Raw genomic sequence first — 14,307 nt, forward strand, 5'->3', positions numbered from 1 at the left:
TAAATTAAACTTAAAAATAATTAGTATTAATCATATACTCTTTTGTAAATAAATTTATTTAAATTATAGTTATTTTATCTTAAGATAAATTTATTCCCCCTTTGATGCAAGAACAATATTTTTGTGCTGTGAAAAACTCAACGTTCTTTTGTTTCATAAAGCATCTAAACAGAATCTCTTTCGCACTAAGAGGAGAAACTATAAATAACTTTAATCTATTCATATTATCACAAAATAATATCGAATGGTTTGATTTAAAACCTACCTATCTTGAGATAACGTTGATTCATTGTGATACAGGAAGAGACATAGCCTCTTTCTTCACCAGTTTTTTTTTAAAATACGATAATAAAAATATAAAAAAAAAAATGTTGCTGACCTCTCCCCTTTCAAACCGATTTTTTGTATATTATACACCAGAACAACAGAAAATCAGACAGAAGATAACCGCACTCACTCGAATTAAGTCCCAAAAATAACAAAATTAAATAAGCGACTTTCACGAAAAAATTTACGACTTAGAACGTCGACTTAGAAACGTGAACGTGCAAGCGATGTGTGCAGTATAATCTGAGACCACAATATTTTTTAACCAAATATACGTACGTCATGGCCAAGCTGTGATTTTTTTTCAACCTAAACACAAACACAAACTTAATGTTTATTTATATTCTTTAAATTTCGATGTTTCCTTAGAAACAAAGAAAACAATGCAGAATTAATGTTTAAAAATTTGCCTTGCATCAGCAAACTTAACTTCCGCACTTTTTAAACAACGACGGGAGTCTTTTATTTCGCATTTTACCTTATTTCCAGCTTTCTTATAAATACACAATAAATGTACTATGGACATAGCATTTAACTGCTTAAAATTGTTAATTTCCACTTTTTTTTCTGAAAAAAAAAATTTATTCCGCAGCGTGCAAAGGAATCCTCATAAGGTAAGTTTCTTGCTAGTACTATTACAGTTGCTACAAATAAACTCTACCTGGTTTTCAAACTTATCCAAAGTATACGGCATCTGAGTGCGTTTGTCCTAAAGAATAGAAATGATTCACACAAAGTTAAAAAAAAATACCTGTTTGTGGTGACCCAATGACAATAACTTTTAGAAAGATAAAGAAGTTCTATGAAATCGCAATGGTTTTGAACAAAGAAAAATTATTAGTCTTGAACTTTCCTTATCACTATTGCGTAAAATGTTTCATTTTCAAACCTTTCAAAATACTGACATTATTTATTGCACAAAACTACCCGCAAGAGTAAGGGGTTTTGTTGCAATTAAATTCGTTTTTTGAAAGAAGCATCGTGAACAAATCTATTCATATTAAGCTTTTTCTAATCTTCTATATCAAGGATATTTAAAACACTACTAACTAAAGATGGATAATTAAACTAGTCCTGACTGACTGACGAATTACCTTCCTCCATTCTAAACCTGGTTCTCCATAGGAATATCGTAACTCAACGCCAGGCTTTATTTCCGGTACAGAAACAAACAAACACAGTCGGGTTTCCCCGTTTACTTCTATCGGCTTCATTGTACAGTTGCTATACTTCACACAACTGTCATTTACGAAGCGGCCCAACCTTGTTTCATACGTTGCATCAATGCTATGAAAAACATTGGGAAATAGTAATCTAACATTGACACGCTTTTATGCCACGAACACTGCCACAATAACTTGATTAATTTCGTTAGTCCATGTCCGCCAAAATATGTCTACGCAAAACAAGTAACTGAAGTAAGATCAATTTGTGAAAATAATTTTCGCGATACGATACGATGTGACTTTGTTTATTTTTCTACTCTGGTTGTTCCTTTTATGACGTACTATAAGTGTGCCAAGTTTGATTCAATTTAAGCAACCCTATGAAAAGTTATTGAGGGGGGGCACGGGGGGGGCACCCCCTTGGTCATAGTATGTTCGAATAACCCCCGACCCAATAAGGTTAATTTTTTGCAAAATTTCAAGCACAACTTAAAGGGCCTTCAACATTTTTGTTGGTGCCGTTAAGTGACGAGGGTGTCTGTAATTAAAACAAGAAGCCGCTCGGCATCAGACTTGGAGATATTACGAAGTTACTTTTCAAAACGGTCGGGGCGGAGTAGTGGAAGAAGCCTCAAACCTGACGCGAAGCGGGAAACGCTGGTCAAAGCCCTCAATTTTCACCAGTCTCAAGCGTAGTTAGCCTAGTCTTTCCATAGACAATTTCTTTGCGGTCTCATGGTCTATCAACTTTGGTAGTAAAGGGTAGCGCGGACCGGGGCTGACACAGGGAACAACAACCAACGCTGGGTCATTCAGACCAAGGCTTACTAAAGCGCATGCTAAGCAGCTGTAAGCTTTGCGAGATCTCAGAAAATTCGACGAAAGAGAATACAACCAGGTTCGGGGTCGATGAAATAGGCTACGTTCAAATTTGCAAGGAGAGTTGGTTAAGGAATGTGTATTTAGCTGATTCGTTGCCGTAGATTTAGCCACATTACGTCATTTCTTGGTGCGATACTGCTACACGGCAGAGTCGCTTACGTTTTTCGTCAGCAAATAAACACTACACGTGCACAAGACTGTTATACGAGCTGGTATTCTTCCACTCAAACAAAAATGGCTGCTTAGCGGTCAAAATTGATTTGTCACGTGATCTTTTGTGTAACAAATTTAAACGAAAATAGGGTAATAGCTATCGTTTGAATGAAAAATTGACTCAGAGGAAAGAAAGTCAGTTGTGATGCAAACATATAATGTAATAGAAGAGTGACAGGCCAGCTGTCTTATTTACAAAAGCTGAACGAACACAGGAATTATATATACAATAGCTGCCAAAAATTAGCTACGTGCTAGAAAGGATAAGAAATAACTTTTCAACTCTGGACCAGCTTGTGTGAAAATACCGAAGCAACGTGGATTTTGAAGTTTGTGAAACTTTCAGTAGTATAACGATGTTGGACGTATGATAAAATATATCTATCTAATCGTGAAAAATAACAAAATTGTGAACTAAATGATCAAAATGAACAAAAGTAGTGATAGCTTCAGACAGTTCATAAACTATTCAAAAATATATACATGAAGATTGTCATGGGAAGTCAACCTATTCATCTTTTGTATCACTGGCTTCCAAGTTTTCGGTGAACAGTTCCAAGTCCTGTGGTGTCATGTTGTCCATATTCAACTTTATTGTGAAGGTTTCAGACAGAAGCTTCTTAACAAACATAACTTTGTTACTTACAGGAACATCTATTATCTTGAGCATATCCAATGGGATGGAAACATTATATTTTGCGCCAGTAGATGTATTTTTCAACACTGTTAAAACATTAGAATTCTTTTTTTGACATTCGTCAATAGAGGACATGTTAGAACAATTGTTGCATAACACAATTTCTTCATATGATTGTATTTCTGTGGAACAGGACGGACAGATTGTTTTGTATCCAAGGATGACATATTCATTGTAACAAATTTACATTGGAACGACTGGCATGGATTAGTTATTGTAGTGTCGATATTTTCTTCAATTGTCACTTTTTTCAGTTTCGTTAAATCTGTCGTCTTAAGCAGTCTGTCCTGCTTGAACCGGGCAATTTGTATATGCGTTAGCAAGACAGCTTCATCATTTTTGACCTGGTTCACTAAATCTCTGAATATTGTGATATTAGCATGTCCAGAGCTATCGGATATGATAGCTGTTTTGAATTGTATAGCATTGCCATCATCTTTTTGACTAGTTTTAACTTCAGAAATTGCTGTAATTATTCCTTTTATGTTAATACGTTGAAATAATGCACATTCTGCTAATGATGTTGCAATTTCAGATATCTGTATTGATTCTTCAGGTCTTTGTCTGTTCATTGCGATCTTTTTCACTTGACTGTAGTCTGTTATCAGAATATCGTTATTCGACTTTTTGAATCGTTTCAGGGAAACACCTTCATTATCTGATTTGTTTAAACGTTTGAATAAATCATATCTTGCTTTTGTAAAACACACAGCACGCTCAGAACCAGCATCAGACAGCAGCTCCATGTCAAAGTATGGGACATGTTTTTTTGATTCTTTTAACGGCGATAATGACACCACAAATGCATTCAAGGATGTGTCTAAAAAATAATTATTCCAACAGATATAATGTAATGGATTTTGCAGCTTTTTAGACAAATTACATGAAGCGTACAAATTGATGACGAAGTTTGCTATTACATGTCCATAATTGTTTTTGTGCATTTTGCTACTTTCACAAAAAACAAACAAAACAAACAAACTAACCTTCATTAGGTTGATGTTGTTTAAACTTCTCTACAATAACCAAAACATGAAATATAAATTAAATACATATTATACAACAAATTTTATATTTTTCAGAAATAATTTCTTTCCAAGTACTGATTCGAAGGACACGTGGACACCCTAGAAGTGTTAGTCCAGCGATACGCTGGTGAAAATGTTTTTGTTTGTGGAGAATTTGTTCTCCAAAATCCAAAATGTTCTTTTTTATGTGCACACGTGTACATTGAAACAGACTTGAAGCAACTATCATTGTGAAATACAATATTTATTTTGAGTATAAAAATAACGAAAGGACAAAGACAACGTTTTCTTTTGCATCAATTGAACATACTTATTTATAAGGATAAGTTGAGCATAAATTTACTTACTTGGCGTTGATGGTCCTGGATTATCCATTGCTCAGTGTGCTATAAAAGAAGTTTTCATCAAAATTGTAAAACAATAGCATCATGATCAGAAAAGTACAGACTATAAATATGTGAATCAATCATTCTTTCATCAAGAAATTGTTTTTTGATATAGAGATGGTCAAGCAATAACCCACAAATGTGTGTTGGATTTGTTATTTGCTGAGTATATCCAAGATTGGCCAACTGTTCAAGGAAATAATTGTTTCCATCTTTTAAGAATATTAATATTGAAGTCTCCACTGATTATGTCTGGTTTACGAGACTGAATCAAATAAGTAATAGCTCTCAGAAAACCATTGATAGGCTGGGAGACTTTTTTATACACTAAAAGTATTGTCAGTGACAAATTCAAGGCGGGTTTGTTAATTTCTGTAAAATGAAAACCATCTAACTTAAATTCAGAGGTCATTTTGATCGTATCTGACTTGAAAAGCATCGCTAGACTGGAATATTTGTGTTCAGAATTGCAAACTGTGAGAGAGTATTGAGGAAACGTTTGTTGGATTGGACAAAGAGAGTCATCAGAAGTAAGTTGTGTCTCTGTCAAGCAAATGACATCAGATGATGAAAGACAGGGATCCTGGGCAATATCTTTAGAATGTTTTCGCAATGATCTAACATTAAGAACGGAGATTTGTATATTATATAATTTATTGGTGAAGACACATTTTGTAAAAAAGTTGGCGTCCGTGCGAAGACGTTCATATTCTGCTAATGTGGTGAGATCAGTCTTGATTGCATTTTGTGAAATTGTTCCGGTTAGGAAAATATTGTCCAGCTTGCGGACGCGACTGAGAGCAACATATACTTGGCCTTTATTGAACGATCTTTGCTTATGCAACTGGAAGGAGAATACAATATTTGGTAAAGTCAAACCCTGGACTTTGTGAATGGTACAGCTATAAGCCAAAGTTAATGGAAATTGTGAGCGGAGTATACAACTTGAAAAGTTTTTATTAATTGGAATTTTTGCTTCAGTTCTAATAATGGGTACTAAACCATTCTGTAGAGCAAAAACATATTTGCGTCTTTTTTTCAGTCCTGCTAAAGGATCATCAAATTTAACAAATATTATGTCAACGTTATTGGCGGTAGAGTATTTGAAATCAACAATCATTCCAATTTGACCGTTGATAAGACGATCTTCTATATCAATGTTAGTTGTTAACATTACTCTGGCATGACTTTTCACCTTTAAATACCTTGACAACCCACCAGCTTCGCTTGTGGAACAATTGAGTGCTCTGTCAATCTTATCTTCAGAAACATGGTTAGGAAGTTTGTCATGTGCTATTATTGTTATTTCTAAAGATGGGAGAAGATCTAACTTTTGTTGATTGACTTCATCTTTCGGTGTATTTTCAGCAAATAAATACACTGCATCGTCCGGTATTGCTAGGTTTTCTACTGACCGTGATTTAAGTAACTCAATGTGATCATCATCGGTTGAACCAATGCGTATACTGTTGAGCAAATCAATAAGTTTTGTATCACCTTGCTGTCTCATGCATTCATTCAACTCGCAACAAGAAAATTGTTTCCATGGATGACACAAATTCAAGAACTCATTTTTAAATGGCATAAAAACAAAAGGTTGACGAATTGGTGGCAGTTGGAGCAGGTCACCGACAACAATTACACTAAGATTCGCAAATGGGATATGAACAGGGCATGCAAATATCTCGCAAAGACGTTGATGAATTTGTAGCAGTCGTATATTGGACACCATTGAAATTTCATCAATTATTACAGCAAATAATTGTGAATATTTGTTACGTAGGGTGGATTTTTTAAGAGCAGATAGTTTCGGTAATGTAATTGACTGGCATGGTGGAATGCCTAAGGCAGAATTTATTGTTGTGCCATTGATATTAATTGCTGCAACACCTGTTGGAGCTATGAGTAAAACTTTGATCTTCTCAATATCATTAGAGACTATGTTAAAGAGTTTTTCCCATGCTTGATGAATTGTGCGGACCAAATGTGACTTTCCTGTACCAGCTCCACCTGTGATGAACAATCGAACTGGTTCAATTTTAACATTTTTCATGGCTAATTTATTTTTCACAAATTGTTTAGCCCACGAATAACTTTCCAGGAAAACCTTGTGTTGCAATGAGTTCAGGGAATGAATCATGAAATACAAGTGTTCATCACTGACATTGGCAGCTTGAGAGGTTATTAAACTAATATCAAAAAGTTGATTCACAGACAACGGCATGTCTTCCTCATCATTTTGACAGGTAGAATTGTCAGGAATGTCATTCTGGGTACTTTGCAAGTCATTCATTTCTGATATAACCTTGTACATTGCAGAGTCGATTTTTTCTTTATCTGGTTCAAAAGTCAGTCTACTTTGTTTAACAATAGCGAGAATACCCGGAGAGGCTAACTTGCTACAATAGCTATTATCCAGCATTAATTCATTTTCACTTCTAAAAGGGTAAAACATATATAGCAGGTGATGTGCATACTTTTCAGGGAATAACTTTTCATTTGGAATATGGTATCTCAAAACTTGTCTAATTTTACGACATTTCATTGTGTCTTTCGATGACATGAGTGTGATTTTAGGTGGAAGTTGTACATGACAGTCATGGTTAAGTTGACTAGCATCCTCAGTAAGGATGTCTGGTTGTGAATCATTTTCATCAATTTTGTAATCAACATAGTAGTATGCTGCAAACAATGCAAGACACATGGAATCAACTTGTGCATATCTCCCTTTGCAAAAAGTGGTATTTGGCCTGTCAATGTATCTATCACACAAACTTCGCTTAAATACATCAGTACTATCGGAACTAAGCTCTTTTATTTCTTCCTCTGATTTATATATTCTGATACGGTCTGAAGGCAAACCTGAATTAACATAAGTTGTTTTAGGGAAACATTTCCGAATCCATAACTCAGGTAAACAGAGGTAAACTGCTTCTTGAACAGATACTTGTCGAGAACATAAAAAAGCAGATGCAATTCTGTACATTGCTTGCTTGACACCAAGCTTCTGATCTTTAATTTCTTGAGAAGCTTGTTTCAATGCACTGGAAGATTCAGATTCACTTTTAGAGAAATACGCACACATATACGATACTGCTTTATAGTAATTGTGCACAGGTTGTAAGTCCATATTTGCTTGCCACGCTTTAAGAATGGTGGGATTATAGTTATTAACGAAACAGGAATGTGGTGGCCTTTTTCATGTGAATTTCATAGTCATCTGTTGATGAAATGTTTAAGGCTTCATAATATTGCTCCTCATTTACACCAATCCTTTCAAGTATATCAGAAATAGTTGCATTATTTATAAATTCAGACTTGTTCGGATTCAAGTACTCATCTATAAAATTTTTCACTTTCTAAAGGATAGAATTTCTTCTTTCTAGTATTTCAGTTTTTTGAATCATTTCCATATCCTCTGGCAACGGTTTCGCAACAATAGTTTTTTTCTGAAAAATACTTTCCAAAAGAATAACGACACGAAATGTTTTTATATTTTTGGCAGGATTTTGAATGCTGATGAATCTGGTATTTCCTTACTAGACAATTCAATTCAGGAAAGTGGATTTAAAATCCATAAAAAAGAGTGTATGTGCGGAGAACCCCTGAACTGGAATTCGACTCTCAGCGCATAGTATCAGACTTTGTCACGTGGACCAGTTGGAATCATTATGATTTCTGCAAACAATACTTCAATTCTGTACTGAAAGTGTCGAGCTAAAAGCACAGGGTTGCTGTTTAGAATTTTTAACTTAAATTAGATATAAATTATTCCGTGAGATTCAAATATAATAATAATACTAGTAATATTTGGTAGTAATACTGTTTGCTGCGTTTTGTGCTTCTTTTCGTAGATTGGACGATTTGGAAATCCAAAAGTTAAAGAAATCACAACCTCGATCCCACGGCCTTCCATTACTCTTTCATGAGATACCAAAACGAAAAAAGATTTTGCGTTCCATGTTACGGGGCCCTGGGGTCTGGGTTGCAACATTGATGAAGTTGTTAAATTTTGAACGAGCTGTATTTAGTTTCATTGTCTTTATATATTTTGATTTAAACTTATAATATTTTTAAATATTAAGGGAATATTTATATTTTTACGTCAATAATTAGGTGTAGCTTGAGTAACAATAGATCACCAAATGAAAGCGTTAGGAACGTTTGGAATTTTATTAAACTAACTCTTTGAAATTTTCTTCATATGTTTCGCGCACAGTTTACACCAAATCTCAATTACACACGTTCTACCAGATACTTCTCTTGTTCTATAACCTATCACTTTATCGTGGCCCCAACGTATAAATGTCAACAGATCTTTTGTTACTCCCTTATTACCCTCCATGCTGCATGAATTTGTCGAAAGCAAATGTTGTTAGCAACTTCACTTCACAATTTCTAATACTAAATATGGAACATCGAAGTACCTGTGTTTTCTGCTTGTCATTTAAACAATATCGATATTATAATACCCGTATACGTCTGTCTGTCTGTCTGTCACGCAAAATGGAAGCTTGTTGCGCAAGTAGAGAGAAGCACAGTATAAAAAGGACGGGCGAACCCGTGGATTTTTCCACGGGCTAACGACTAGTTATTTAAAAAGCCACGCAAATTCCAATTCAATTATTCGCATTAATCATTCATGTCAATTAAGGAAGAAAATAAAACTTAAAAATTAATAAAAAATTGAAAAAATAGACAAATTAAATCATGGAGAAATCCACTGAGGCAGGAGAAAAATGAGAAAGAAGCGTCATTTGAATTTTAATGACGTGGGAAACCCATCCATAAAATTAATAATAATTTAGAACCGAGTTTTCACGTTGCCTCAAATGTGTAGAGCTTAAAGCGCTGATCAAAATAATTTATAGGATCATATGTTTTCGAGGAACGCCCAAGGAGATTAAAAATTTTTCCCAAGGAGATTAAAAATTTTGCTGACGTTAGCATAGTCCTTCAAAAGCCAAAAAATTTTTTTTACAAATTTGTATACGTGTTGTCTTTATCGTATAGATCTTGAAACGCTGATTACGAAATTGTATATTGGGGTTTGAAGGGTTTTGATGACGTCATCAACCCGCCTATTCCGAAACGGACTCGGAAATCCAGGTTTAGGAAAATTACCCAAATTGGTCCCAGGTGGTCTCTAGTAACCCACGCGGTGAAAAATCATTGACGTGACCGCCTCGTTTCCAAGTTATTTGGGCTCAAAGTTTAAGGTGTACGGTTATGGCTTCACCTATGTTAATATACTGTTATTTTTGATGTTAACATTATTTTAACAAAAGACTGTTAAATTATAGAACACTTTTATAGGTGATGTTTTATAGACTTTAGTAAAGAAAATTGTGAATAATATAATCCACTTTGCAAAAGTCACATACAGACACACGGAAGCTCTGTATTATTATAACAGACTAGTGGATAAGGCCCGTGGAGAAATTCATTTAGACAGAAGGACAATGGATAAATAGGTTGTTTTACTTGCTTTGCTCTCCGCCGTGTATATACAATTAAAATTAGCGAAATTTACTTGCCTGAGATTTACTTGCCTGTAATGCGTAGAGATTAAAACGCCGATTAAAATAATGTATAGAATCATATCCTTTCGACGAACGTATCAGGAGATGTAAGGGTTTTAAATTTTTGCTGACGTCCGTAAGGACCTGCCAAAATACAAAGAAAAGAACTTATTTAGGAACTTTGTTTCCGCGTTCCCTTTGTCGTATAGATCTTGAAACGCTGTTCAAGAAAATGTATAGGATCATGTAAATTTGACAAACGGTAGAGATAGGAAAATGCCGATGTTAGGACAGACCCCGTTGGCACTTTACCATTCCACGTCAAATTATAGGCCATCCACGTCAAATCAACGATAGAAGAGTCTATAAAATCCGTTAGCACCTACGAATGTCCGGATCCGCCCCAACCCCCCAACCCCCGCCGTGTCCCCTCCCCATGGGTCCCCCTCCCCACCCTCATCTGTCGTGCCTTATAATTTATAGTGTTATGTGTGTCTATAATGTCCTCTCGCCAGTGTGGTAATACCATCTTCCAAAATTATGCGTTTATCATCATCGGCATTGAGCGCCAGTTTGTTTGTTTTCACCGTGTGAACATCATGCTTAATCGATCGAAAGGTCATTTGGGTTCTGTAAATGTTCTCACCCTCAAACAGGCATCTCTTATAATCATCGAAACCTATGGTCTCCCTTACCACGCATTTCTTCACCCCCTTACATCTCTTACCCTCCCTACCACATAGCTGTTTGTATGCGTATGTCTTAGCTCTTAGGGCGATGAACTCAGTCATCACCTTACCACCCAACTCGTCCTTCATTAGCCCAATGATCTTTTTATTCAAACCTAATGGTAGAGGTCTACCATCTTCCTTATCATACCCAGATGTGTCAAATCTCGCAGACACATCGTTCGCGATATCTTTGTAGAAGTCGTCTGTTTTTATGTGGTAAACGAATGAATCCGTATCCATGTAGCAAAGCTTCACATCATCACCATATTTCGGTCTCATGTAATCATGGTGGAACTCATACATAACCATCTTGGATAGATGGAGGATTGTGGGGCCGAGGTAGATCGGTTTGTTCATCTTGATCTTGATCTTGGACATCTCTATCCCCATCAGTGTTTCCGAGAAACGGATTGCACCCCTGAAGTTTGGCTTCATCACCATTTTCTCATAATTCTTTTGGTTGGTGGCCAAACGTATATCCTTCTGTCTTCGTTGATTCTCCATTGTCTTACCAAAGACGGAATTGTTCATCAGCTTGAAGAAATCCTTTTCAAAGTCATTCTTTGACTCCGTGCGCAGCTGTGTATTGAAGTCGATGTATGGTTTCAACCATGCGCTCTGATCAAACCTCAGTACCCTATGAACCTTATCCAGAACAAGACCGTGATTCAAAGCTGGAGCAAGCGCACGGATATGAATCACATAGTTCCTCTTGTCCGAAAGACACGGTGTCAGCTTCTCAACACCATTGATAACCTTCCTCTCAGGCATGAAAGGAAGATCGTTATGTGCGTCATGAAGATTATGTGGATATCTAACATCAACCTCAAGCATGTACCCCTTTTCACCGTTTTCCACAGCCAACTCTGAAATGAGTTCGGGTGTAAATTTACCGGAATCATCCCACTCAAACCCCCCGGTGGGCATCTTCTGTATCATAGCCCATCCATACAGATTGTTAGCATCAAGATACTGTAGATAGGTTGTATCTTCCGAAGTATTATACATATCACCCATATATGGATTATTTGCCTTCGCGTGTCTGTGAACGGCCTGACAGAGACCGCCCCTAATACCCATCTCCACAAACAGTAACATATCCATATCTGACAACAAATCCAGCTTAACATCTGTCTTTTTCAGGCATGCCTGCCAAGCTAATCCGGGGGCCGTGTAAAAATGAGCGGGATCTAGTTTATAGTTTTTCAAACATGTCTCTCTGAATGTCTCAAACACATCACTCAGAAGCAGAACATCCGTCTTGAGATAGATATCATGATAAACGCCCATATTTTCAACTTTCATGTCCTTCCACACCTTCTGGGCATGCGCATAATCAGCATCGCTGATACCATTCATGTTCAACTTGCTATAAAAGTCATCTTTCGAAGGAAGCCTGGTTTCATTAAACCTATCGAATGAATCAACATACTCATATGGGTATACACCCTTCCTTCTCATTATGTTGAATTGCTCATCATTGAAGAATTTTCTAAGGTTTTTACACTGATCATCGGATAGATTGTCAGCCAAGGAACCTAATCCTCTTGACATAAATCTAAATGAATCGATGAATCTCAGCTTTATCTTTTTGTCTTTGGTCTCACCATTTTTGTTGGTGTATTCACCAACCTTAACATCGGTAGAGAAAGAGATATATTTCTCTTTATTTTCAGCGATTACACTCATACCACCTTCTCCATACTTCTTCGCAAGCTCTTTGATAAATAGATGCGCATCATATCCGCTCAGATTATGGAAGACAACCGGAATATAATTAGGCACCTTGTAACGGAGATTACATCCCATGTGTGCCGATCCACGAAACTTTCCGGTAAAATGACAGTGATCCCTGACCTTGATGTCATCATCACCAAATTCTCTCATACAGATGTGGCAGTTGGTGGAATTTTCATATCCATCAAGTTCTTCATCGGTTAGATCTTGCATACCAAGTTGTGGAAACATGTTGTATAACCTTTTCGCCTCGGAAACCACATGATCCACAAAGCGCGGAACACAGTCATCACCACGGTAAAGCTTCAGAGGGTCCAAAACTTCACCATGAGCATATTTACTATAACAACAGAATCCGGTGGGGATATGTTTACCAACTTTCTCGGTGGACGATCCACACTCTATCTCTTCAGGTTTTGTAAAAGCTTCAAAATCGGCATACATGATGAATGGGGCTTTGAGCTGGTACTGACCGTGGGTGAAGGTTAAGGTGCTACCCTCCTTAGGGAGTTGAATATTAACGGCATCGTTATTCTTACAATACTCAAAGTGCTCATCCCTTTTCCGTTCGCTTGGAAAACCAGAGAGACAATTCAAGCAATAATGCTCTTTATGTTCATGCTTTGAGTTGGCCTTGCTTAGGACACCACTCAGGTTCTTAACAGCGATATAATGCCTCTTATCCCCTTCACACAGTAAAAACAAAACAACCGTCTCATCCCGGTCAAGATGCTTCGACTTTCGACACATATAGACACCCTCTATGTCATCTTTTGTCAAAACATGCACGGCGATATCAGGGTTCCTTCTCTCAAACAAATCTATCTTGTTTAGAGCCATTGGGAAAGTTAGACCACCCCAATTGCACTTGTCTTCAAACTTCTTAAGGTTTGAGATTCGTTCAGGATGATTATCAATCTTATCATGATTGAGAGCAGCGATAACGGCCCATTTGAAGCATTCTTCATCCTCGTTATGTGGGTTAATCACAGATCGCTTTCCACTGAAATTCTTGGGTAGCGGTAAGTAAGAACTACCTCTCGTTAATTTTAGCTTATGAAAGTCCACATGCATATGCAAGATTTTATCGATTGTGAACCCACTGGCGGGTAGAGCAGGGTTTTCAATCTGCTCGATTATCTTATTACGGATCCGATCAAAAACATTAGAAATGTCATCGTTAGAATGTAATACCTCCATATAGCTATTGAACGCTTTGTCAACATATACACGTGGGGCATCGGTCGAGCCGGTGTCCTCCTTTACCCATTTCACCCACAGTGTAGCCTGAGTCTTCAGCGACTTCTTCTGCCTGAGCACTTCCTTCATCAACCTCTTAACGATAGGCTTAAGCTGTTTGAGAAAGACCTTGACATTCCTCTTCTTACCATCCGAGTTTATCTTGAAACGTTTGTATGAACGGTCAAACGCCTCCTCAATGGGGGTATAGGGGTTTTCCTCTTTCACCTCTTCCACCTCTTTCACCTCTTCCTCTCCACTGCCCTTTTTATACAAACCCATGATCTTATCCTTCATGGTTTTGAAAGCTTTTGTTGTTTTATCCTTAATAGCCTTAGGTACATGTTTCGTCAACCAGTCTCTCCATTCAATCAACTTG

The sequence above is a fragment of the Hydractinia symbiolongicarpus genome, chromosome 7 (assembly GCF_029227915.1).
Source record: "Hydractinia symbiolongicarpus strain clone_291-10 chromosome 7, HSymV2.1, whole genome shotgun sequence".
Classification (NCBI taxonomy): Eukaryota; Metazoa; Cnidaria; class Hydrozoa; order Anthoathecata; family Hydractiniidae; genus Hydractinia; species Hydractinia symbiolongicarpus.